The sequence below is a fragment of the Sander lucioperca genome, chromosome 4 (genome assembly GCF_008315115.2).
Source record: "Sander lucioperca isolate FBNREF2018 chromosome 4, SLUC_FBN_1.2, whole genome shotgun sequence".
NCBI classification, from domain to species: Eukaryota; Metazoa; Chordata; class Actinopteri; order Perciformes; family Percidae; genus Sander; species Sander lucioperca.
In genome coordinates this window covers 24,241,632-24,267,977 of record NC_050176.1, presented here as the reverse complement: position 1 = coordinate 24,267,977, position 26,346 = coordinate 24,241,632, and the positions used below count along the sequence as shown (strand labels likewise).

Below are 26,346 nucleotides of genomic sequence, written 5' to 3'. Positions count from 1 at the left end.
TCTAAAAGTTGGAGGAGCTGCTGGACAAGATGCACCTGTCATGGGCAGATGCATAGCGTGTTGCCAAGGATTAAATGCGATGGAGAGATCGCTTTGCAGCCTTCATCCCACAGGGGATGAAGAAGAGAAAGTAAGTAACGTTAAGGGCCCTATCTTGCACCCAGTGTCAAAGTGTCTTTGCTAGTTTAAGACCAACGCAGTTGTCAATTTCCCATCCAGCGCCCACGTCGTTTAAATAGCAAATGCACCTGCACCCATCTGTGCGCCCATGGGCGTGCTGGTCTTACAGGGAGGTGTGTTCAGGTGCATTCTGGTCTTATAGGGAGGTATGTTCAGGTGCATTCTGGGCATATTGCTATCCTGAGGCAGCGGAAAGTGATTGCACCATTGACCAACAAAACCTTGGTCTAAAGTCAATAGCGCAGCATTTCATTGTTATTTTAACAGCAAATTAGTAAAATGCTCCTAGTTACAATGCGCAAAGGTCCAAACACGCCTGGCTTTTAAAGGGAATGGGAGATGACACTCTGATTGGTTTATTGCATTTTACGCCCAAAACCCACCTCTGATTAATGAAGACACTAAGTACAACCCTTTTGAACCATGCGCCTGGCGCACGGACCCTTCTTTCCGCCGACAAACTAGCAAAAGTGGATTTGGACACGCCTTAAACGCTCCTGCGCCAGGCGCTTCACGCCGTGCACTCAGATCGTTAAAATGGGGCCCTAAGTCAATCATCAGCACGCTCACTGTAAATGCAAACGTCGGCTGCTGTCTCGTTATATAGCGTTAACAGTAACTTAACGTTAACAGCAATGTTAACGACCAATAAAATGGCTAGCAAACTTACCGACTCCCCGTTGCAGCAGCAGCTGCCGTGAGGTCAGAGGCTAGCAGATCAGGGTCTGGCTCTGCTTTGCGTTTTCCTGCAGTTTGTTTCCTTGCTGTTAGGTTAAAAATCGCAGCAGTATCCCACCACGGGACGCCATTGTTATTGTAATGTTACATCACTCTGTCAGTCAATACTCACGGTGACCTCGCCGTTCATTGTAACATTTGCCGTTTTTCTTTTTCTTTCAACTACTCTATTCTTTCAACTGCCCAAATTCGTCTCAAAATTAATTTTTTTATTCCAAATTCCAAATGACATTAGGTCCAGCCCACAGAGCAGCAGCAGGAGCTCTAACTGACTAAACTACACATAAATCACATCAACACAGCTCCTGTGTTGGCCAATGAGAACTTCTGCTCTGATACATTTGTGTTTCAGTTTTCTTTCAGTTTGACAAAACTTTCTGATTTTAGCAGGAAGCCACGATGACGGCAGTGGACCTTTTCAAAGTTTTGGAGGATTTAAAAGAAGAAGAATTTCAGAAATTCAAATGGCATCTGCAGCAAGACATCCTGGAAGGCTACCAAAGCATCAAAGTGTCCAAGTTGGAGAATGCAGAAAGGCAGGACACAGTGGATGAGATGGTGAAAACCTATCAACTTCAAGGAGCTCTGAAGGTGACCAAGAAGGTTTTAGAGATGATCAACAGGAATGATCTGGTGCAGAGTCTGCCAGACACCAGCTCAGGACCACAAGGTCAGTCACCCTTTTTAATTTGTATTTTCAGGAAGAAAGAGTGAATGGACATGAGAAACACAATACTTGCAAGGGAACAGATTGTTATTTTTGACCTGCTGACACAACTTGTGCACTCGGCAGCAACACATTCTCCAGCTGTAAACGACGCCATGAACAATGCATCATTTAAGATTGTAAACAGATAAAAACTATTTTATAGATTAAAAAAAAACATTAACATTTATGTCAGCGTAGTCTCTATTTGTTGTAATATTACTGTAGTGGAATTTCAAGCTCATGCTCTGTAAGTTGAGTTAGTGGTAACCAGGTCTCATTCAGGTCAGTGGCCAATATAACCTCATAACCTTACCAGGTGGACAAGTACTTCAACTCTGTGTCTCTAACAGTAACAGCTGGATGATAAGAGGGCCAAGGTCACAGAGGAAGTCACCACATAACACATTCTGCCTGTCTGTTTTAGGGCCCGTAATATCTTTCAGGTCTTTATAAGGTTCAGCTAAACCTAATGCCTCCAGCATGAGTTTAAATAAACCTTCAGGAAGGCAGGAACTTCAGAATGTTTGGATGGCACCTACGCTGTACTGTGTAATCCTAAATTCTCCTCAATTGAGAATTCATTAAATGCTTCTGTGTAAGTAATCAAAGTCTCCCCGAACCTCCTTCATGAATGGGAATTTTTCTTTAACAGTTATGTTTGTATACGTATAAATGTGTATAAAATTAAATGTGTACAAACCAAGGGTTAAAATGGGTCGGAACGATCTGGAATGATGTTCCGGCACCTTGGATTATTGCCAGTTTCATACATCGGTGTTTCCTGTTTGTTTGTCCGTTCGTCGCGTGCTATCTGTCACTTAAACAGGTGAAGATCATGTTGCCGGTAGCCTACCGGTTACAAATAGGCTCGTTATTGACACAGTAACGTGCTGCAGGTCTGTTGTTTTTAGCTGCAGTAGAAAGAGAATATTCGGTTAAAACAGATCGTGATGCTGTTCTGCCCTTATTGTTCTCAGTGATCTCAATGTAGCTGCGGTGTGTTTTATGTGGACTGACTGCATCGGACTCAGTTTATTATTTTGGCCTTTGCAATGTTGTAATTTAGGAGGCAATTAGATTTGCAGGGGATATGTCCCCCCCCCCCCCCATATTTAGAAGAGGTAGGTTTGTCCTTCTTAAAAAATACAAAGAACCCAGTCCCTAAAGATGTAAAAATAATAATATATCCTTCTTACTTGAGCTGTTGCCGATTATACATGACGTTGGGTTGCGTCTCTCCAAAAGTTGAAACTTTTCAACTTTTTTACAGAAATGAAGGAAAAACAAAACAAAAAGCAAATATTTGAATGCCAAAATTGTAAAATCTAAAACCTACTTAACGAACGGATATCCGTATGGTCGGATATTTGGATCCAGCCTTACTTCTTAGCAGTTCATATGTTTTCCATTGATTTTAGACAAAAATGAAGTGTTAGACGCTCAACAAGTTTTGGGGAAGACCCCTAACACCCCAGTTATAATGCCCCCCCCCCCCCAATGTTTTCAATTCAATTCAATTCAATTTTATTTATAGTATCAAATCATAACAAGAGTTATCTCGAGACACTTTACAGATAGAGTTGGTCTGGACCACACTCTATAATTACAAAGCCACAACAATTACAGTAATTCCCTCAAGAGCAAGCATTAGCAGTAGCTATTGCGACAGTGGCGAGGAAAAACTCCCTTTCAGGAAGAAACCTCGGCAGACACAGACTCTTGGTAGGCGGTGTCTGACGGTACCGGTTGGTGGTGTGATGAACAGTGGCAAAAATAGTCAAAAAAAAGATAATGGAACAGTGACTACAATGGTAGTCGTAGTAGTTTGTGTCGTAGTAGGGCACAGCAGGGCGTTACGGGGTGTAATGTGGCACAACAGAGCATGGGTGGACGCAGTGGACGCGGCAGGACGCAGCCGGACACTGCAGGGAATCGCAGAGCGTAGCTTGGTGTAGCAGGTCCATAGCGACAGCTGCACCCAAGACCCAGGTGTTGGTGCCACCCTAATCCAAGGCGATATTCTGGGTGAAGAAGAAACATGAGGACTCCGGGGAGTAAACTCCCCAGAGCTAGGTTAGTAACAGGCATTTCTGGGAGAAGGATGCAGACAAAGGAACCACATGAAAAGAGAGATGAGAGAGCAGCTCAGTGTGTCATAGGAAGGAAGGAAATTTCCCAGCAGTCTAGAATTATAATAGCATAACTAAGAGAGGCAGGCTAAAGAGAGGAGCCTGGTCGGGCTAGAACTCTCCCCAACCGGATCGGGCTGTATGGCCTGCCTCCCTCTACTCTCACTATTTTCTTGATTATATGAGGTAGATCTGATGACTATGAGGAGAAGCAGAGAGAAGCAGGGGTGCTGTGTCTGCAGCTATACATCCTGCCCCGCTGGTCTAGGCATACGCTGCAACTCCTCACTCCCTAACTATAAGCTTTATCAAAGAGGATGGTTTTCAGTTTATTCTTAAATGTGGTGACGGTGTCTGCCCCCCGAACCCAGATTGGGAGCTGGTTCCACAGGAGAGGAGCCTGGTAGTTGAAGGCTCTGGCTCCCATTCTACTTTTAGAAACTCTAGGAACCACAAGTAACTCTGAGTTCTGGGAGCACAGTGCTCTAATTGGACAATAAGGTACTAAGAGCTCTTCTAGATATGATGGTGCTTGACCATTTAGAGCTTTGTAGGTCAGGAGAAGGATTTTAAATTCAATCCTGGATTTTACAAGAAGCCAATGCAGAGAAGCTAGTACAGGAGAAATATGGTCTCTTTTGTTAGTTCTTGTCAGAACACGTGCTGCAGCATTCTGGATCAGCTGGAGAGTCCTAAGTGACTTATTTGAGCATCCTGATAGTAAGGAATTACAGTAGTCCAGCCTGGAAGTAACGAATGCATGGACCAGTTTTTCAGCATCGTTTTGAGACAGGATGTTCCTAATTTTGACAATGTTACGAAGGTGGAAAAAAGCTGTTCTTGAGGTTTGTTTAAGACGGGCATTAAATGATATATCCTGATCAAAAATAACTCCTAGATTTCTGACAGTAGTGGTGTAGGCCAGGGCAATACCATCTAAGGTAGCTATATCTTTAGATAATGAAGTCTGGAGGTGCTTGGGTCCCAGCACTATAACTTCAGTTTTGTTTGAGTTTAACATCAGGAAATTGTAGGTCATCCAGGATTTTATTTCTTTAATGCATACTTGAAGTTTAGCTAACTGACCGCTTTCGTCTGGCTTAATTGACAGATATAATTGGGTGTCGTCTGCGTAACAGTGAAAGTTAATTGAGTGTTTCCTAATAATATTGCCTAAAAGAAGCATATATAAGGGGAATGGAATTGGTCCAAGCACTAATTTTAGCGTACTTGGAGGGTTTATCGTTAATATTAACAAATTGAGATTGATCAGAGAAGTAGGACTTAAACCAGCTTAGTGCGATTCCTTTAATGCCAAATAAATGTTCCAGTCTCTGTAAGAGGATGGTATGGTCAATAATGTTGAATGCAGCACTAAGATCTAATAAGACAAGTATGGAGACAAGTCCTTTGTCAGCAGCAATTAGAAGGTCGTTAGTAATGTTCACCAGTGCCGTCTCTGTGCTATGAAGTATGGAGACAAGTCCTTTGTCAGCAGCAGTTAGAAGGTCGTTTTTAAGTAATTTTCACCAGTGCTGAAAGTCTTCAAATAGACTATTTCTATGTAGAAAGTCACACAATTGATTAGCGACTACCTTCTCAAGGATTTTGGAGAGAAAGGGAAGGTTAGATATAGGTCTATAGTTGGCTAAGACCTCAGGATCGAGGGTGGGTTTTTTTCAGAATAGGTTTTATCACAGCTACTTTAAATGACTGCGGTACATGACCTGTTAATAAAGACATGTTTATCGTATCTAGTAATGTGGTGTTAACCACAGATAGTGCTTCTTTAAGTAGCCTCGTTGGAATGGGGTCTAAGAGACAGGTAGTTGGCTTAGCTGAGGAGACCCTTAACATTAGTTGTTGAAGGTCTATAGGATAAAAGCAGTCTAAGTATGTATCAGGTTTTATCGGTTTCTCCAGCCCCCCTGCGCCCAATGGTGAGCCGTTAGAAGCTGTGGGCAAATTGTGATGAATTTTATCTCTAATTGTTATAATTTTATCATTAAAGAAGGTCATGAAGCGATCACTGCTCAGAGCTATAGGAATAGATGGCTCAACAGAGCTATGACTCTCTGTTAGCCTGGCTACAGTGCTGAAAAGAAACCTTGGGTTGTTCTTATTGTCTTCTATTAGTGTTGAGTAATAGTCTGATCTGGCATTTCTGAGGGTCCTCCTATAATTTTTCAGACTATCTTGCCAATCTACACTAGATTCTTTCAGTTTGGAGGAGTTTTCATGAGATTTGTTTTAATTTACGAGTTTGGGAGTTATACCAAGGTGCTACTTTCCTTTGCATCGCCATCTTCTTTTTGATAGCAGCAACTGAGTCTAAAGTTGTCCGTAGGCAGGCCGTAGCAGCGTCTACAAAGTTATCAATTTGGGAGGGACTGAAGCCAACATAACAGTCCTCTGTTATATTAAGGCATGGCATCGAGTTAAATGCTGTTGGAATATCTCAGAATCAGAAAGGGCTTTATTGCCAAGTACGTTGCACATACGAGGAATTTGTCATGGTGTTGTTGGAGCATGTCACACATACAAATATAAGAAGGATAAAAAGATATAAACAATATAAGTATAAACATATACACACAGTAAGTATTAATAACGATAAAATAAATTTAAATAAATAGTAAAATAAGTTAAACAGTGGTGAAAACGGACGCTACAGCAGAGTAGGTACAGTGGCATGAGGAGCCAGAGGTGGGGTGTGGAGAGAGTCAGGATGGATTCCGGGCCTTGTTGATAAGGCTAGTGGCGGAGGGGAAAAAACTGTTTATGTGGCGTGAGGTTTTGGTCCTGATGGACCTCATCCTCCTGCCAGAGGGGAGTGGCTCAAAGAGCTTGTGTCCGGGGTGGGAGGGGTCAGCCACAATCTTTCCAGCACGCTTCAGAGTCCTGGTGGTGTATAGGTCCTGGAGCGGCGGCAGATTGCAGCCATTCACCTTCTCAGCTGACCGAATGACACGCTGCAGCCTGCCCTTGTCCTTGGCAGTGGCAGCAGCGTACCAGATGGTGATGGAGGATGTGAGGATGGACTCAATAATGGCTGTGTAGAAGTGCACCATCATTGTCTTTGGCAGGTTGAATTTCTTCAGTTGCCGCAGGAAGTACATCCTCTGTTGTGCTTTCTTGACGAGGGAGCTGATGTTCAGCTCCCACTTGAGGTCCTGGGAGATGGTAGTTCCCAGGAAGCGGAAAGACTCCATAGTGTCAATTGTGGAACCACAGAGGGTGATGGGGGCAGGTGGGGCTGGGTTCTTTCTGAAGTCCACAACCATCTCCACTGTCTTTAGAGCGTTGAGCTCTAGATTGTTTTGCTTGCACCAGGTCACCAGGTGGTCAGCCTCCCACCTGTAGGCGGACTCGTCTCCATCAGAGATGAGTCCGATGAGGGAGGTGTCGTCCGCAAACTTCATAAGCTTGATGGACTGGTGACTGGAGGTGCAGCTGTTGGTGTACAGGGAGAAGAGCAGAGGAGAAAGAACGCAGCCCTGGGGGGATCCGGTGCTGATGGTCTGTGAGTCGGAGACGTGTTTCCCCAGCTTCACATGCTGCTTCCTGTCAGACAGGAAGTCAGTGATCCACCTGCAGGTGGAGTCAGGCACACCAAGCAGGGAGAGTTTCTCCTGAAGCAGAGCCAGGATGATGGTGTTGAAGGCAGAGCTGAAGTCCACAAACAGGATCCTGGCGTAGGTTCCTGCGGAGTCCAGGTGCCGGAGGATGTAGTGGAGGGCCAGGTTGACTGCATCGTCTACAGACCTATTGGCTCTGTAGGCAAACTGCAGGGGGTCCAGGAGGGGGTCGGTGAGGTCTTTGAGGTGTGAAAGCACAAGGCGCTCAAAGGACTTCATAACCACAGAGGTCAGGGCGACGGGTCTGAAGTCATTAAGTCCTGTGGTCCTTGGCTTCTTGGGGACAGGCATTATGGTTGAGGTCTTGAAGCAGGCTGGCACGTGACATGTCTCCAGTGAGGTGTTAAAAATGTCTGTGAACACTGGAGACAGCTGGTCAGCGCAGTGCTTCAAGCTGGATGGGGAGACAGCATCCGGTCCAGCAGCTTTCCTGGTATTCTGTCTCCTAAAGAGTCTATTGACGTCCCTCTCGTGAATGGAGAGAGTCGTCACTGAGGTGGGAGGGGGGGTGGAGGTGGATGGGACCTTTAAGGAGGGCATTGTTTGGGGGGGCCCAGGACCCTGCTGAGGTGGGCGAGGTGGAGGTGATGCACAGTGGCTGTAGCTGTAGGGAGGTGTCGTGGGGGATGGTGTCAGGACTGTCCTTTTGTCTTTCAAATCGACAGTAGAACTCGTTCAGGTCGTTGGCTAGGTGTCGGTCATTGAAGGAGTGGGGGGTTTTAGGCTTGAAGTTGGTGATCTGCCTAAGTCCTTTCCAGACAGTCGCAGAGTCATTAGCTGAGAACTGGCGTTGGAGCTTCTCAGAGTACCGATGTTTAGCCTCCTTCACTGCCTTGCTAAATTTGTACTTTGACTCTTTAAATCTGTCTTTGTCCCCACTCCTGAACGCCTCTTCCTTAGCCAGCCTTAACCTTCTGAGTTTGGCTGTGAACCAGGGTTTGTCATTGTTGTAACTCACCCTGGTGCTTGATGGAACGCAGCAGTCCTCACAGAAGCTGATGTATGACGTCACAGCCTCTGTGTACTCATCCAGACTGTTGGTAGCAGTCCTGAACACATCCCAGTCAGTACAATCCAAACATGACTGGAGATCCTCCACAGCTACACTGGTCCACTTCCTTGATGTCCTCGCTACAGGTTTGCAGAGCTTTAGTTTCTGTCTGTAGGCGGGGATCAGGTGAACCATGACGTGGTCAGAGTGTCCCAGTGCAGCACGGGGGACGGCGTGATAAGCATCCCTGACTGTGGTGTAACAGTGATCCAGAATGTTCTCCTCTCTGGTCGGGCATTTAATATGTTGTCTATATTTAGGGAGTTCATGAGTGAGGTTCCCTTTATTAAAGTCACGCTCCACACACAGTATCTGGTCGGCAAGCATGCGCTGCGCGTCCTGCACGTTGGCCTGCGGTGAGATGTAAACACCGACCAGAATGAATGAATGGAACTCACGGGGTGAATAAAAAGGCTTACAGTTTATGGTGAAATACTCCAGGTCAGGAGAACAATACTGCTGGATCACTGTCACGTCGTTGCACCAACCGCTGTTGATGTGGAAACAGATTCCTCCACCTTTAGTTTTGCCGGAGAGAGCCGTGTCTCTGTCCGCTCTGAAAAGCTGGAAGCCTGCCAGCTGCAGCGCAGAGTCCGGTATTATTCCACAGAGCCACGTCTCCGTGAAGCACAAAACAGCAGATGAAGAAAAGTCCCTGTTTCCCCTCAACAGCAGTTGTAGTTCCTCCACTTTGTTGGGCAGAGAGCGCACGTTAGAGAGGAATATTCCAGGTAACGGTGTGCGTGATCCTCGCTGGCGGAGACGCACCAGCGCACCGGCCCGTTTCCCTCTCCTCCGGCGTTTCGCTGCGTGAGCAAAGGTGAGCGCACCTTTGACCAGAATGTCCAAAATTTCCAGTGAAGGGAGAAGAAAAGTGGGAAATAAGTCTGATGGTGTTGTTGCCCTGAAGGTCACGAGCTCTTCACTGGTGAATGAGATACGGGTACCATCGCAAGAAACAAAGTTAAAACACAAAACAAAACAAAACAGAGCGCTCTTCCTTAAATTTAGCTATAGCACTGTCAGATAGGCATCTGGTGTAGAAGCTTTTATTTAATTTCCTATAGTCTGGTAGTAAGAATTCAAAAGTTATTAAAAAATGGTCTGATAATAAAGGATTCTGCGGAAATACTATTAAATCTTCTATTTTGATGCCATATTCTAGCACAAGGTCGAGGATGTGGTTAAAACAGTGCGTGGCCTCATGCACACTCTGACTGAAACCAATTGAATCTAGCAGTGAATTGAAAGCAGTACTAAGGCTATTGCTGTCAACGTCCACATGGATATTAAAATCACCTACGATAAGTACTTTGTCTGATTGAAGGACTACACGTGATAAAAACTCAGAAAATTCAGATAAAAATTCAGAATATGGACCTGGTGCTCGGTAAACAACAACTAATATAATTGACTGTACTGTTTTCCATGTTGGATGTTGAAGATTAAGAACAAGGCTTTCAAACGAGTCATAATTTAGTTTAGGTTTAGGATTAATTAACAGATTTTAGTCAAATATGGCTGCAACTCCCCCTCCTCGGCCTGAGCCTCGTGGAATTTGAGTATTATTATGAGTGGGAGGAGTGGCTTCATTTAGACTAACATATTCTTCATGGCCCAGCCAGGTTTCAGTGAGGCAGAATAAATCAATTTGGTTATCTGATATCAATTTGTTTACCAGTATTGCTTTAGAAGACAGAGATCTAATATTTAATAGTCCACATTTGATTTTCCTATTCTGTTCAATCATTGCAGTGGTTGTTTTAATTCCAATTAGGTTGTTGAGTATAGCACCTCTTTTGTTAACGTTTGATGGTCTCAGTCGGGGGACAGACACCATGGTTATGGGATTATGAATGGGTGATTGCTCCGAAGGGAGCACAGAGGGGCGTGTAGCGCTGTATCTCTGATTACTGATATTATTGATTATAACTGGAATGATATAGCTGGTCTGTGGGTTAACAGAGTTATTTGTAACGGAGTCAGAGCTTTTGGGAGAGTGTGTCTGGTCAGTGTGCTTGTGAGAGTGTTTATGGGATGCAAACAGTCAATCATAGCTCTGAGTATGCAGGGCGTGGTGTAAATTTCCACGTAGCATCTGGGTTCCACGGCGTGTATTGGGATGAATCCCATCCCTGCTGAACAGGGAGCCACGTTCCCAAAACTTAAGGTTAAGGGAGAGTAGTCTACTAAAAAGACATGATCTGCGACCTAGAGATGGAAGTGGGCCTGAAATAAAAAAACGACTTCCCAGTGCTTTTTAAAGCCTCAATGAGAGTGGTAAAGTCTCGCCTTGTGCGCTTACACTCCTGAATCTGATTGGACATTGTGTGTCCCGCTCTGCTCACTCACACACAGAACAACTCTCTCTCTCTCTCTGTCTGTCCCTCAGTCACTCAGGTTCGCGGGTCTTTTCCGTTAACGTTTAGGGTTTTTTCAGCTTCAGGTTTGTTTTTTACTTCGGTTTGTAGTACTTACTTATTAACCAATAGAGTTCTGGTAAACGTGGGGTTTGTTCAGACGTGGTGCTTGGTAGAATGCGACTCGCGTTGCTGCTCTGCCTGTCGGAGATTTTTTTTCTTTTTTAAACCGTCAGCTGGCTCCAGAGTGATAAAGAAATGGCTCTGGCTGGCTCTAAACAGATCTGAAAAACAGCGTCTGACTATTTGATCCGTAGAACACAGTCCCCCCCGCACCCTCTCTCTCTTTCTCTTTCTCTCTCTCTCTCTCTCTGTCTCTCTGTTACTCACTCTCACACACACACACACACACACACACACACACACACACACACACGCATACCTGGTGTGGAAATAAAAATAAAAAAAATGAACCAAAAAAAAAAAAAATCACCCTGATCATAAAAAAATTAAAAGTTAAAAAAAGAAAGTTATGCTGAGTATGAAAACTCTTGTTCATTACATTTTACTTCATAATTGCAACCGCATGTGTTGTATTCATTGTTCTGTATATAGTTTGTTATCGTGATCAAAACCATTGATCTGAAGCTCAATGCTGATGCTGTCATGTAAATAGTTTTCTAATCAGCAATAAATATAACAATTTCTGATCAACCCATATCAATTGCATACTTAAAATAACATACCGGTTAAAGCCCCGCCCATTTCAAGACAAACCGACCCACTTCCGGATTAAACCCCGCCCACTTCCGGGTTAGGCCCCGAGATACAGATACAGATACAGATAATGCTGTACTCGCTCATCCCTAATTCTTACTTACACGTAAAAAAAAATTTTAAACACGTTATTAGTATAATAAAAACTAGGCTATAGAACCGACTGTTGATAGGAGGTTTTAACAAAACCTACGGCCTTGGTAACAGGTGAACTAGCTGTTACCAAGATGTTAGGGTTCCCCCACCTGCCAGGTCCCACTTAACCCCTGGTACAAATGGAATAACAACTTTAAACCAATGGATTGCTCAGTGCGCCTATCCAAGTGTCCAAAGGATAATCAACACATTATTTATTACACTCACAAAACATGTTGACCATGAAAGTCCAAATTTAGTGGCCTCTGGCCCATTCTAATGCCACTATTCCATCATATACACTTAGCTACACACACACACACGCACACACACACACACACACACACACACACACACACACACACACACACACACAAGGCTCCATAATGCCCACAAATGCACACATTTACTTTTTAAACAAATAATAAAAATTGTCTTTTTATAATTAAATGTATTTTTTTTTTCTCACACGGCATGTAGTTATGGCTGCTGCCAGCATTGTGCCATCTGAAGATCAGTTTCTGTGCTCCATCTGTCTGGATGTGTTCACTGATCCTGTCAGCACATCATGTGGTCACAACTTCTGCAAAAACTGCATCACTGAACACTGGAACACCAATGACCAGTACCTGTGTCCGTTGTGTAAAATGGCCTTTACCACAAGACCTGAACTGCACGTCAACACTTTTATCTCTGAGATGGTCGCTCAGTTCAGACAGTCAGCTCAACAGAAAGCCAGCAGCAGCAGCTCAGAGCAACAAGTGTCCAAACCAGGAGAGGTTCCCTGTGACGTCTGCACTCGAACCAAACTAAAGGCCCTGAAGTCCTGCCTGGTGTGTCTGGTCTCCTATTGTGAGACTCACCTGGAGCCTCATCTGACAACGTCCGGCCTGAAAAGACATCAGCTGATCGACCCTGTGGAGAACCTGGAAGGCAGGATGTGTATGAAGCACAATAAACCTCTGGAGCTGTTCTGTAAGACTGACCAGACATGTGTCTGCACACACTGTCCTGTTTTAGACCACAAGACGCATGATGTTGTTCCTCTGAAAGAAGGATATGAAGGAAAGAAGGCAAAGCTGGTGAAGACAGGGGCTGAAATTCAGCAGATGATACAGAATAGAAAACTGAAGATTCAGGAGATCCAACACTCAGTCAACCTCAGTGAGGAAGATGCAGACAGAGAGATAGCAGAAGGTGTTCAGGTCTTCACTTCTCTGAAGGAGTCTGTTGAGAGAGGCCTGAATGAGCTCACCAACACGATCAAAGAGAAGCAGAAAACAACAGAAAAACAGGCTGAAGCTTTCATCAAAGAGCTGGAACAGGAAATCTCTGAGCTGATGAAGAGAAGCACTGAGGTGGAGCTGGTCTTACGCTCTGAAGACCACCTCCATCTTCTCCAGAGTGTAAAGTCCCTAAATATCCAACAACCTCCACCAACCAAGGATTGGACAGAGGTCAGTGTCTGTCCATCATATGACGAAACTGTGGTGAAAGCTGTGGCTCAGCTGGAGGAGACACTCGGTAAACAGATAAAGAAGCGGCTCGCTGAGTCTGAGCTGAAGAAGCAGCTTGAAGCCGAGCTGAAGAGGGTCCAGCAGTATGCAGTGGATGTGACTCTTGATCCTGATACAGCACATCCTCAACTTATCCTGTCTGATGCTGGGAAACAAGTGCATCTTGGTGATGTCAGGAAGAATCTCCCATACAACCCAAAGAGATTTTTGCATTATTGTAGTGTTTTAGGAAAACAGAGTTTCTCTTCAGGCAGATTTTACGTTGAGGTTCAAGTTAAAGAAAAGACTGAATGGGATTTAGGAATGGCCAGAGAGTCTATCAAGAGGAAGGACATCACACTGAGCCCTCAGAAAGGTTACTGGACTATATGGTTGAGAAATGGAAATGAGTACAAAGCTTGTGATGTCCCTTCAGTCCGTCTCTCTCTGAAGTCTCCTCCTCAGAAGGTGGGGGTGTTTGTGGATTATGAGGAGGGTCTGGTCTCCTTTTATGACGTAGATGCTGCAGCTCTTATCTACTCCTTTACTGGCTGCTCCTTCACTGAGAAACTCTTCCTATTCTTAGGTCCCTGTTATAATGACGATGGTAAAAACTCTGCCCCTCTGATAATCTCTCCTGTCAGGGTAAACTAATCACTGATCTCATTTCAGGTATTGATTTATTTTCAATCATGGGAACAAATGTACATTTTTATATATTTTACATCTTATTTTCTACAGAATCTGTTTCCTGTGGTGACTGATTTACAGTTAATTCCATTTATTATCACATATGGTTAAATGTGCAGCAATTATTTGCAAATTTGAATCAAACTTCATCTTGACATATTTGGTGACTTTAGAAACTGATTTCTTCTGGAAGTGAAAATAAATGCATGTGGGTTTAACAGAGGATTAAATAGATATTGTCCATATAACGTGTGTCATAATGCAATTAATGTGTTGATTATGTAATCAGATACACATTTATTTGTATTTGATGTGCAGCCACAGAAAACATGTTATTTGTTATACCGGTATAAAAAAAGTAATGGATATTTCTATCTTGTGTGAAGTGTTTTGGATAATTACTGGTCACTTTGGCCACTTTTTATTTGTTTTATGAATACTGTAAGATGGTTTATGAGTCAAAGAAATCTGTAAATATGTGATTGTAGAATAAAAACTGTAAAATAAAGCAGTTGTTGAACACAAGGCCTGAGTAAGCAGTGACTTGAGCACTGGAGGAAATGTACAGTAAGCAAAGCTTCGTTAGCAGTGCTATTTAATAAAAACTCATCTATACAACAGGATGTGGACATATTCTAATAAAATATATTGCAGATATCTAGAAAGTTCTTTCTGACTAGGAAGAATTAAATACAGATATCTGCAATAAATATCCAGCTACTAAATGGTAAATCTCCCACCTATACTATTTAAGGATTTAAATTTAGTTTTGACTAGTGCAATCAAAGTTGTAGATATCTTGAAAAACATTTGCTACAAGTAAGAATGTTATTGTGGATATCATTAATTACTATTTTGACTAGTTAGAATATAATCTTGACAAGGAGAAATGCTATTATAAATATCTAAAATGTAATTACAGATAGGAGTGTGGTTTGATTACATGTTAAAACAGCCTGCCATAGCACAAAGGCCTGCAATGATTTTGCCACCTTCTTCAATGACAAAATTCAGAAAATTAGACAGTCAGTGCTTCCATATCGAGTACAGGATATGTGTTGTCACAGTGTCCAGGCAAAACAGATTCCAATATGACCCAATTTCATATGATTAACCGTAAAAACCTGGAGGACATTATACAACATCTGAAAACCTCCTCCTGCTGCCTTGATATTCTACCAACGGGCCTTTTCAAAAATGTTGCAAACTGTTTGGCTACAGATGTTCTACAGATTGTAAACACGTCTCTTCTCTCAGGTATCTTCCCACAGGCCCTGAAAACTGCAGTCATTAAGCCACTCTTAAAAAAGAACAATCTAGACACGTCACTAATGAGCAACTATAGGCCGATATCAAACCTTCCATTTTTAAATTAAATCATTGAAAAAACGGTTTCTCAACAACTCAACCTTTTCTTGTCACTAAACAACAGTTTTGATGCCTTCCAGTCGGGTTTTCGACCACACCACAGCACTGAGACAGCTCTTGTTAAAGTCTTTAATGACATCCACCTAAACACAGATAGTGGCAAAATTTCAGTCTTAGTATTACTTGATCTCAGTGCTGCATTTGATACGGTCAACCATGACATATTACTAGACTGATTGGAAAACTGGGTTGGCATTTCTGGTTTGAGTCTTACTTAAAGAATAGGGACTACTTTGTGTCTATAGGGAATTATACATCTGAGCATACAAATATGACGTGCGGAGTTCCCCAAGGCTCCGTTCTGGGGCCTCTCCTGTTTAACATCTACATGCTTCCACTGGCTCAAATAATGGAAAACAATAAAATAGGTTACCATAGTTATGCGGATGACACACAAATTTATATAACCTTATCGCCAGGGGACTATAGTCCAATACAACAGACTAAGTGCATTGAACAAATTAACGACTGGATGTGCCAGAACTTTCTTAAATTAAATGAAGAAAAAACTGAGGTGGTTGTTTTTGGAGCAAAAGAGGAACAATTAAAAGTCAGAACTCAGCTTCAAACGATAATGTTAACAACAACAGACAAAGCCAGAAATCTTGGTGTAGTCATGGACTCAGACCTGAATTTTAACAGCCACATTAAGACAATTACAAAGTCAGCCTATTACCACCTTAAAAATATATCAAGGGTTAAAGGACTTATGTCTCAGTAGGACTTGGAAAAACTTGTCCATGCTTTTATCTTCAGTAGACTTGACTACTGTAACGGTGTCTTTACCGGTCTCCCTAAAAAATCACTCAGACAGCTGCAGTTGATTCAGAACGCTGCTGCTCGAGTCCTCACTAAGACCAAGAAAGTAAATCACATCACTCCAGTTCTGAAGTCTCCACACTGGCTTCCAGTGCCTCAAAGAATTGATTTCAAAATACTTTTGCTGGTTTATAAATCACTAAACGGTTTAGGGCCAAAATACATTTCTGATCTGCTACTACAGTATGAACCACCCAGACCTCTCAGGTCGTTTGGGACAGGTCTGCTTGTTGTCCCCAGAGTCAGAACTAAACAGGGGGAAGCAGCATTTAGTTTTTATGCTCCACATATCTGGAACAAACTCCCAAAAAACTGCAGGTCTGCCGCAACTCTCAGTTCTTTTAAATCAAGGCTGAAGACCTATCTATTTGATGTTGCCTTTCATTAAATAACTGTTCATTTCTTATACTGAAGTTGCATTGTTGACACTGTATGACAATCTATATAAGCATATAAAGAGAAATTCCTATTTTATCTGCTTTTATATATTTAACTGTTTTAATTGCTCTTCAGTGTTTCATTTCTTATATTGCATTGTAACTTTTATTCTCGTATTTTATCTGTTTTAAATTTGTTAATCTGTTTTCATGTAAAGCACTTTGAATTGCCCTGTTGCTGAAATGTGCTATACAAATAAAGCTGCCTTGCCTTGCCTTGCCTAAGACATTTTTCCTGTTTTCATCTATAGTTGTTCTTCAGAGCTTCTTCTTGCGGGTAATGTCTGACAATAACAATAACTTTAGTTTTCTATGTTGTAAGTTGACTTTTCTAATGACCAGTACCAACAGGGCCAGTCAAAAACAAGAAATGTACACTTCACAGCTCAGTGTTTCCACTCAGAATAACCTTACATAGAAGTTAGGTACAGTACCAACTTCACCTTATGTTAAGCCAGGGAAAAATCTGTACGTAACTAAAGTAATAAAAGCATGAACAAAACCTAATAACAGAGCTGCAGTAAGAGGCGAGCCAACGCTGGACAGATCACATTCCAACTTCAGTTTCCTTGGAATGAAACTTGCGGTTTGTACATGTTCTTATGAGTTCAGACTGTTCTAAATATGAGGAAACAAAACTTAAAAAACAGAGCGGCGGTGAAGAGGCGGAGCAACACTGGACAGACAACATTCCAATGTCAGTTTCCTTGGAATGAAACTCGAGGTTTGTACATGTTGTCACGAGTTAATTAATTTTTGGCTTCAGTGTTTCTGCAGTTTAAACTCTTTGGAGGTCACACCTGTAGTAAATTGGAAAGGTATTCACAAATGTACTTTTGTATGCATTTCATTACAAAGGCCTATATTCAGGGCTTAACATTCCTCACTGTGTGTAGCTTGCTAGCTCGAAATTTGTTGTTTCCCAAGGCGAACACAGTTTGAGAACGGCAACACACAGAGCCTGGAAATATACTTCCGTTGATCCACACTACTTGCATGGTAATAGGACTAGGTTCAGTTCTGTCTGCTAGCTGTGACAACTTCTGCTGTGTCTTGTTTACTGTGATTCATCTGTCTCTCCAACTCTGCAAGCGCTTGTTAGTTTAACCTTTTCCTTTTACAAATGATAAGCAATGAAACACATCCTTTCTCAATTACAATACACTAAGGGGTTTTACTGATGCAACCTTTCTTGGTCTGGTGTGACCAGTAGCTTATGGTGGCTAATGTTAGTGTTTGGTGCGCATGTCCGTGGGAAGTTGGGGGGTCACACGTCGCCCTTAAACCTTCTGGTTTACTGCGCATTGAAACCTGCTGCATGAAGACAAAAGTTGAGTTGTTGTATTATCTTAAATATGTTTCTGTAATGAATCTGGAAACATTAAATAGTAATATCACGTTTTTAAGTGCCTTAGCTTGCTAACAAAGCTGACATTAGCTTACCAACAGTCCTTTTCTAATGACCAGTACCAACGGGGTCAGTCAAAAACAAGACTGAACAAAACCTATCAACAGAGCTGCAGTAAGAGGTGAGTCAACACTGGACGGACAACATTCCAACTTCAGTTTCCTTGGAATGACACTCCAGGTTTGTTGTTCTGAGTTCAGAAGTTCTGACTGAACTCATAACAACAATTAATCTAAAAATTGTCCAATCAGAGCACTGACTGGCAGCCCTACATGTGTGACTGGATCCTGCTCACAAGTCAGTCTAGATATAAAGGATGAGTCAGATGAACACAGACAGCAGCAGCATCTGTCAGTGTCTGCTGATGAAGGTACCACGTCTCTTTGACCTCATCTGAACGGGACTTAAACAGCGGAGCAGCCTGACAGGTAACATTACACACCTTTGATGTTTTTTTTTTTTAATAAATATTTTAAAGATGCCTTGGTTGTCCTTTATAACTTTTATTCTGCCTTACCTATATTTTAATAATTTGATTGTGCTTCTGTTTTTATTGCTAATATTTATTATTATTATTATTATTATTACAAATTGAATTACTTGCCTCAAAACTTTAACATGATATACACATGCCATTGGTTTTATGCGTTTTTACTAACAGTGTGGTTTTATTCTATGATGTATTTTAAATTATTTATGGTTATTTATTGTTTGGCACTTTTTACCTTTTTAAAGCACTTTTGAACACAGCACTTATTACTAATTTTTAATGGTGTGTGTATATATTTTTTAACCTCAAGGGCAAGTAATTCAGACAGTTTTGATGATCTTTTAACTATTTTAATTAAATTTTTGAGTTTGAATAAGATGTTTTAAAATTATTAAATTTTATACAAAGTTAATACATAACTATATATATATATATATATATATATATATATGTGTGTGTGTATATGTATGTATATATGTGTATGTGTGTGTATATATATATATATATATTTTTTTTTTTTGTTTTCTTTTTTTTAATTTATTTTATGTATTTATTTTGTAAATTCTCTAGGATAGACACCAGGGTAGTTGTGGAGGTGAACTTTTATTTAAAGTTTTAAATCTCCCGCTGTCCATCCTGTCCAGTGGTTCTTTTAACCTGCTTTTAATATCTGGCCGTCTTTTAAACAGCTTTTATATAACTGAACCCGGGTTTTTAAGGAGTTCTTTAAGTGTTTTATTCACACCAGTGGTCCCCTTGTGCCCGTGCCCCTCGCAGCACCCATTGTGGGTGCTGCGTTTTAACCAAAACCTAAACATAACCATTGCCACATTGCCTAGGAGGAGACGTTGGGGGCAAAAAATACCAAAGACCGTCACAAACTTCATCCCATCAAAAGTGTAAATCTGTCCTGGTTTTGATTTGTGGACACACATCCTCAACAACAAGATAAAAGATACTTATTATTGTTATTATGATTATTTAATCCTGAACTATAGACTAAGTAAAAACACATCCAGAGGTTTCTGAAGGGACAAGTTGAAACCTGCAGTTTGTCTCTGTCAGTTACTGGAGGTGGGTTGGGTTGGGTGGAGCTGAGGTGTGATAGGCTGGGACAGTTTGTGGTGTTTTGGTTTGACAGGACTGTCACATAAATAACTTCAGTCAAGAATCTGTTAAAATGACAGCTGGCAAACGGAGGGCTGTCACAGTCAAGATCAGATGCTCCTGCCATTGAGCCCTCAGGCCTCTCCAGCTAATGACTCTGTCTGTTCAATGTCTTTTCATTAGACAAGCTTAGTTCTCAAATCAAATGTAAACCTAATCAAGTTAGACTTCACCAGATAGACAATAGAAAATAGATACCTGTGGGGGGCAAACTTACGGAGGAGTGTTCCACTATATTCTTAATACAGATGTGTTAAGCTTAAAGTTGTAGTTTCATGATGATGTTATCTTTCTTGTACATTATAGTAGTGTTTGGTGTCATGCTGCTAGCAAGGCTAAAACAACAAGACAGCCTTCATTTCAAGAACTAAAAGCTGAACAGAACAGAATATATGACAGACTTCAGCTCTTCATGTGTGGTTTTCATTAATTAGGATGCTGCTTTAACATTTACAGTTTCCATTTCTACCCCTTTCACACCGGGTCACTTGCTGACAAAGACTGTAAAAATAACGGATGTTTGGCCAGGCGATTGCCGATTTGGGTGTTACCATCTCGGTTTTCGAAAAACCGGACGTGACCATTTTTGACGAGAGGGCGGAGCTAGGGAGGATGATGAAGTTTATGGTTGCAATGGCGCTAAGCTAAATGCTAAAGAGGGAAAGTTGCTGCGGGTAAACTTGGACCTCAGGGTACTGGTGCCATTTATCTGCACGGCAGTACAGAAAATGGGCAGACTTTCCCTTAAGTTACCAGCTAACACTATTGCTAGCTAGCTAGCTTGGTTTGCAAGGTGCTATGGAAGACATTTTATAGTTCAAATAACATTCAAAAAGTGAAAACATACAGTGAGAGGGTCAAAGTTAAATTTTATAGTTCAATAACTTTGTATCTTTAAGGTCTTTAGAACAGGGCTGTTCTTTCTGAAGAAGAAGTTAGCCCTTTTGGGGCCCTATGCAAATGCTAAACAAGTTTTACACAGGGCCTCCAAAAAGCTAGGAACGGCCCTGCTAGCTGGTGTTTCTAAAAGTTGGAGGAGCTGCTGGACAAGATGCACCTGTCATGGGCAGATGCGTAGCGTGTTGCCAAGGATTAAACATGATGGAGAGATCTCTTTGCAGCCTTCATCCCACAGGGGATGAAGAAGAGAAAGTAAGTAACGTTAAGGGCCCTATCTTGCACCCAGTGTCAAAGTGTCTTTGCTAGTTTAAGACCAACGCAGTTGTCAATTTCCCATCCAGCGCCCACGTCGTTTAAATAGCAAATGCACCTGCACCCATCTGTGCGCCCATGGGCGTGCTGGTCTTACAGGGAGGTGTGTTCAGGTGCATTCTGGTCTTACAGGGAGGTGTGTTCAGGTGCATTCTGGGCATATTGCTATCCTGAGGCAGCGGAAAGTGATGGCACCATTGACCAACAAAACCTTGGTCTAAAGTCAATAGCGCAGCATTTCATTGTTATTTTAACAGCAAATTAGTAAAATGCTCCTAGGCTCGTGCACAGCGCGCACACACTATACTTGTTACACACACACAAGAAAAGAAAAAATATTACGGTGCAAATCCGCCATTATAATAGCAATGCGCAAAGGTCCAAACACGCCTGGCTTTTAAAGGGAATGGGAGATGATCTCTGATTGGTTTATTGCATTTTACGCCCAAAACCCACCTGTGATTAATGAAGACACTAAGTACAACCCTTTTGAACCATGCGTCTGGCGCACGGACCCTTCTTTCCGCCGACAAACTAGCAAAAGTGGATTTGGACACGCCTTAAACGCTCCTGCGCCAGGCGCTTCACGCCGTGCACTCAGAACGTTAAAATGGGGCCCTAAGTCAATCATCAGCACGCTCACTGTAAATGCAAACGTCGGCTGCTGTCTCGTTATATAGCGTTAACAGTAACTTAACGTTAACAGCAATGTTAACGACCAATAAAATGGCTAGCAAACTTACCGACTCCCCGTTGCAGCAGCAGCTGCCGTGAGGTCAGAGGCTAGCAGATCAGGGTCTGGCTCTGCTTTGCGTTTTCCTGCAGTTTGTTTCCTTGCTGTTAGGTTAAAAATCGCAGCAGTATCCCACCACGGGACGCCGTTGTTATTGTAATGTTACAGTCAATACTCACGGTGACCTCGCCGTTTATTGTAACATTTGCCGTTTTTCTTTTTCTTTCAACTACTCTATTCTTTCAACTGCCCAAATTCGTCCCAAAATTAATTTTTTTATTGGCCCCGGGATGACGGGAGGTCCTTAAGCTCGAGCCCTGGTCTCAGGTCAACGAGCCACTTCCAAATGACATTAGGTCCAGCCCACAGAGCAGCAGCAGGAGCTCTAACTGACTAAACTACACATAAATCACATCAACACAGCTCCTGTGTTGGCCAATGAGAACTTCTGCTCTGATACATTTGTGTTTCAGTTTTCTTTCAGTTTGACAAAACTTTCTGATTTTAACAGGAAGCCACGATGACGGCAGTGGACCTTTTCAAAGTTTTGGAGGATTTAAAAGAAGAAGAATTCAGAAATTCAAATGGCATCTGCAGCAAGACATCCTGGAAGGCTACCAAAGCATCAAAGTGTCCAAGTTGGAGAAGAACGCAGAAAGGCGGATGAGATGGTGAAAACCTATCAACTTCACGGAGCTCTGAAGGTGACCAAGAAGGTTTTAGAGATGATCAACAGGAATGATCTGGTGCAGAGTCTGCCAGACACCAGCTCAGGACCAGAAGGTCAGTCACCCTGTTTAATTTGTATTTTCAGGAAGAAAGAGTCGGACATGAGAAACAGAATACTTCTAAATGAACAGATTGTTATTTGTGACCTGCTGATACAACTTGTGCACTCGGCAGCAACACATTCTCCAGCTGTAAACGATGCCATGAAGGATGCATCATTTAAGATTATAAACAGATTAAAAAAAAACTCTTTTATAGATTAAAAAAAAAAAATTAACATTTATTTCAGCGTAGTCTCTATTTGTTGTAACATTACTGTAGTGGAATTTCAAGCTCATGCTCTGTAAGTTGAGTTAGTGGGACCCAGGTCTCATTCAGGTCAGTGGCCAATATAACCTCATAACCTTTCCAGGTGGACAAGTACTTCAACTCTGTGTCTCTAACAGTAACAGCTGTCTGATAAGACAGATAAGACACATAACACATTCTGCCTGTCTGTTTTAGGCGCCGCCCAATGTTTTAACAAAACCTACGGCCTTGGTAACAGGTGAACTAGCTGTTACCAAGATTTTAGGGTTCCCCCACCTGTCAGGTCCCACTTAACCCCTGGTACAAATGGAAGAACAACTTTAAACCAATGGATTGCTCAGTGCGCCTAGCCAAGTGTCCAAAGGACAATCTACACATTATTTATTACACTCACAAAACATGTTGACCATGAAAGTCCAAATTGAGTGGCCTCTGTCCCATTCTAATGCCATTATTCCATCATATACACTTAGCTACAAACACACACAGACACACACACAAGGCTCCATAACGCCCAAAAATGCACACATTTGGTTTTTAAACAAATAATAAAAATTGTCTTTTTTAATTACATGTATTTTTTTTTCTCACACGTCATGTAGTTATGGCTGCTGCCAGCATTGTGACATCTGAAGATCAGTTTCTGTGCTCCATCTGTCTGGATGTGCTCACTGATCCTGTCACCATACTATGTGGTCACAACTTCTGCAAGAACTGCGTCACTGAACACTGGAACACCAATGACCAGTACCTGTGTCCGTTGTGTAAAATGGCCTTTACCACAAGACCTGAGCTGCACGTCAACACTTTCATCTCTGAGATGGTTGCTCAGTTCAGACAGTCAGCTCAACAGAAAGCCAGCAGCAGCAGCTCAGAGCAACAAGTGTCCAAACCAGGAGATGTTCCCTGTGATGTCTGCACTGGAACCAAACTGAAGGCCCTGAAGTCCTGCCTGGTGTGTCTGGTCTCCTACTGTGAGACTCACCTGGAGCCTCATCTGACAACGTCCGGCCTGAAAAGACATCAGCTGATCGACCCTGTGGAGAATCTAGAAAGCAGGATGTGTACGAAGCACGATAAACCTCTGGAGCTGTTCTGTAAGACCGACCAGACATGTGTCTGCATGCTCTGCTCTGTTTTAGACCACAAGACCCATGATGTTGGTCCTCTGAAAGAAGGATATGACGAAAAGATGGTAGAGCTGGGGAAGACAGAGGCTGAAATTCAGCAGATGATCCAGAAGAGACGACTGAAGATTCAGGAGGTCAAACACTCAGTCGACCTCAGTGAGGAAGATGCAGACAGAGAGATAGCAGAAGGTGTTCAGGTCTTCACTTCTCTGAAGGAGTCTGTTGAGAGAGGCCTGAGAGCTCATCGACATGATCAAAGAGAAGCAGAAAACAACAGAAAAACAGGCCGAAGCTTTCATCAAAGAGCTGGAACAGGAAATCTCTGAGCTGATGAAGAGGAGCACTGAGGTGGAGCAGGTGTTACGCTCTGAAGACCACCTCCATCTTCTCCAGAGTGTCCAGTCCCTAAACATCCAACGATGGTGACTGATTTACACTTTATTCCCTTTATTATCATATGGTTAAATGTGCAGCAATTCTTTGCAAATTAAATCAAACTTCATCTTGACATATTTGGTGTCTTTAGAAACTGATTTCTTCTGGAAGTTATAATAAATGTCTGTGGGTTTAACAGAGGTTGAAATAGATAAATAATGTGTTGATTATGTAATTGGATACACATTTATTTGTATTTGATGTGCAGCCACAGAAAACTTGCTGAATATTTCATTGTGTCATGAATCTTCATTTAAGAGTAAGACCTATTACATCCCATAGTGTCTACAGAACACAGTATGTGTTGTTGTTATACCGGGTATAAAAAGTTAATGGATGTTTCTATCTTGGGTGAAAAGTGTTTTGGAAAATTACTGGTCACTTTGGCCATTTTTCATTTGTTTCATGAATTCTGTAAGATGGGTTATGAGTAAAAGAAATCTGTAAATATGTGATTGTAGAATAAAAACTGTAAAATAAAGCAGTTGTTGAACACAAGGCCTGAGTAAGCAGTGACTTGAGCACTAGAGGAAATGTACAGTAAGCAGAGCTTTGTTAGCAGTGCTATTTAATAAAAACTCGTCTCCACAACAGGATGTGGACGTATTCTAATAAAATCTATTGCAGATATCTAGAATTATATACAGAAGAGAGTATAAAGGGTACTTTCTGTCACTTAGGAATGTGGTTTGATTGATGGTTGACAGGTCAAGAGGTCACGAGCTGTCAAGAATTTGATTGACGTCCAACATCTGTTTCTGACGCAACTCTCTTCTGGAAATGACGTATGCTAGAGAAAGGGAGGAGGCAGGAAAGACCAGAAATTGCTTTTTCAAGTGAACCAATGAGCAAGAATTAAATTAAGTATCTCTACATTATTTGATGCAGTTAAACATCTCATATAACTGAAAGACCAGAGAGTGTGTAAGACAGGGCAGTAAAAAAAGGAATGTGTAAAAATGCAAGGGCTCCTCTTACAACTGGCCAAGGAAGTAGCTTTAATAAGCGTGAATGGGCCTAAGCCGAAAGGTCAATGCATCTCTGCACACACACACACACACACACACACACACACACACACACACACACACACACACACACACACACACACACACACACACACACACAAACACACACAGTCACACAGACACTAACAACAAAAAGATAGCTTGGGCCAGGATAGCTTAGCTCAAATCAGGCGTTACATTTTGTAAAAAATGTTGATCGTATGCCTGTACATGCTTAGCTCTTACTTTCTTACTTAATTTAATTCTTGCTCATTGGTTCACTTGAGGTCTTAGGGGCATGAACATGTATTTCCTGCCTCCTCCCTTTCTCTAGCATACGTCATTTCCGGAAGAGAGTTGCGTCAGAAACAGATGTTGGACATCAATTAAATTCTTGACAGCTCGTGACCTCTTGACCTGTCAACCATCAATCAAACCACCTTCCTGAGTGACAGAAAGCACCCTTTATACTCTCTTACAGATATCTGCAATAAATATCCAGTCTAGCTACTAAATGTTAAAACTGCCACCTATACTATTTAAGGATTTAAATTTAGTTTTGACTAGTACAATCAAAGTTGTAGATATCTTGAAAAACACTTGCTACAATTAAGAATGTTATTGTGTTTATCATTAATTACTATTCTGACTAGTTAGAATATAATTTGGACAAGGAGAAATGCTATTATAAATATCTAAAATGTAATTACAGATAGGAGTGTGGTTTGATTAAATGTTAAAACGGCCTGCCATAGAACCTAAGACATTTTTCCTGTTTTCATCTATAGTTGTTCTGCAGAGCTGCTTTTTGCGTTTAAACAAACCAAGTAAAGAAATTGATCTTATTTCCACAGATCGATTATTCCAATCTGCTGGAGCCTTAAACTTAAAAGCTCTTTTGCCGATTGTTTTTTTTAACTAACGGTACAAAGAAGTAGAGTTGAGTAGAGTGCCAAACTTCATAGTTTGATGTATAAGGTACAAGATACTGTTTTAAATAAGGATAATTGAAAGAAATATATTTAAGTATAAGTTGAAGCCAGTGAGTCTGTCTTCTACTACTTAGAGATGGCCAATTAAGTGCATTATACAGTGATGAGTGAGATAAGGACATCCAAGGACATTTCTGCAGTCTATTA

At 41.9% G+C, this 26,346-nt stretch overlaps 1 protein-coding gene and 1 long non-coding RNA gene across 2 annotated transcripts in view; one reads left to right on the top strand and one right to left on the bottom strand.

Annotated features, from left to right (window-relative positions):
• Nucleotides 1–26,346, top strand: part of LOC116048446 (VPS10 domain-containing receptor SorCS3-like) — a 1,378,075-nt gene that overhangs the window by 423,568 nt on the left and 928,161 nt on the right. The gene's annotated exons all lie outside the window — the stretch shown is intronic.
• On the bottom strand, nucleotides 1,415–22,378 carry LOC118494880. Its single transcript, XR_004897087.1, has 2 exons — nucleotides 22,277–22,378; nucleotides 1,415–1,484 (listed from the first exon to the last, which is right to left on the bottom strand). It is a non-coding gene; the product is annotated as an uncharacterized LOC118494880 (long non-coding RNA).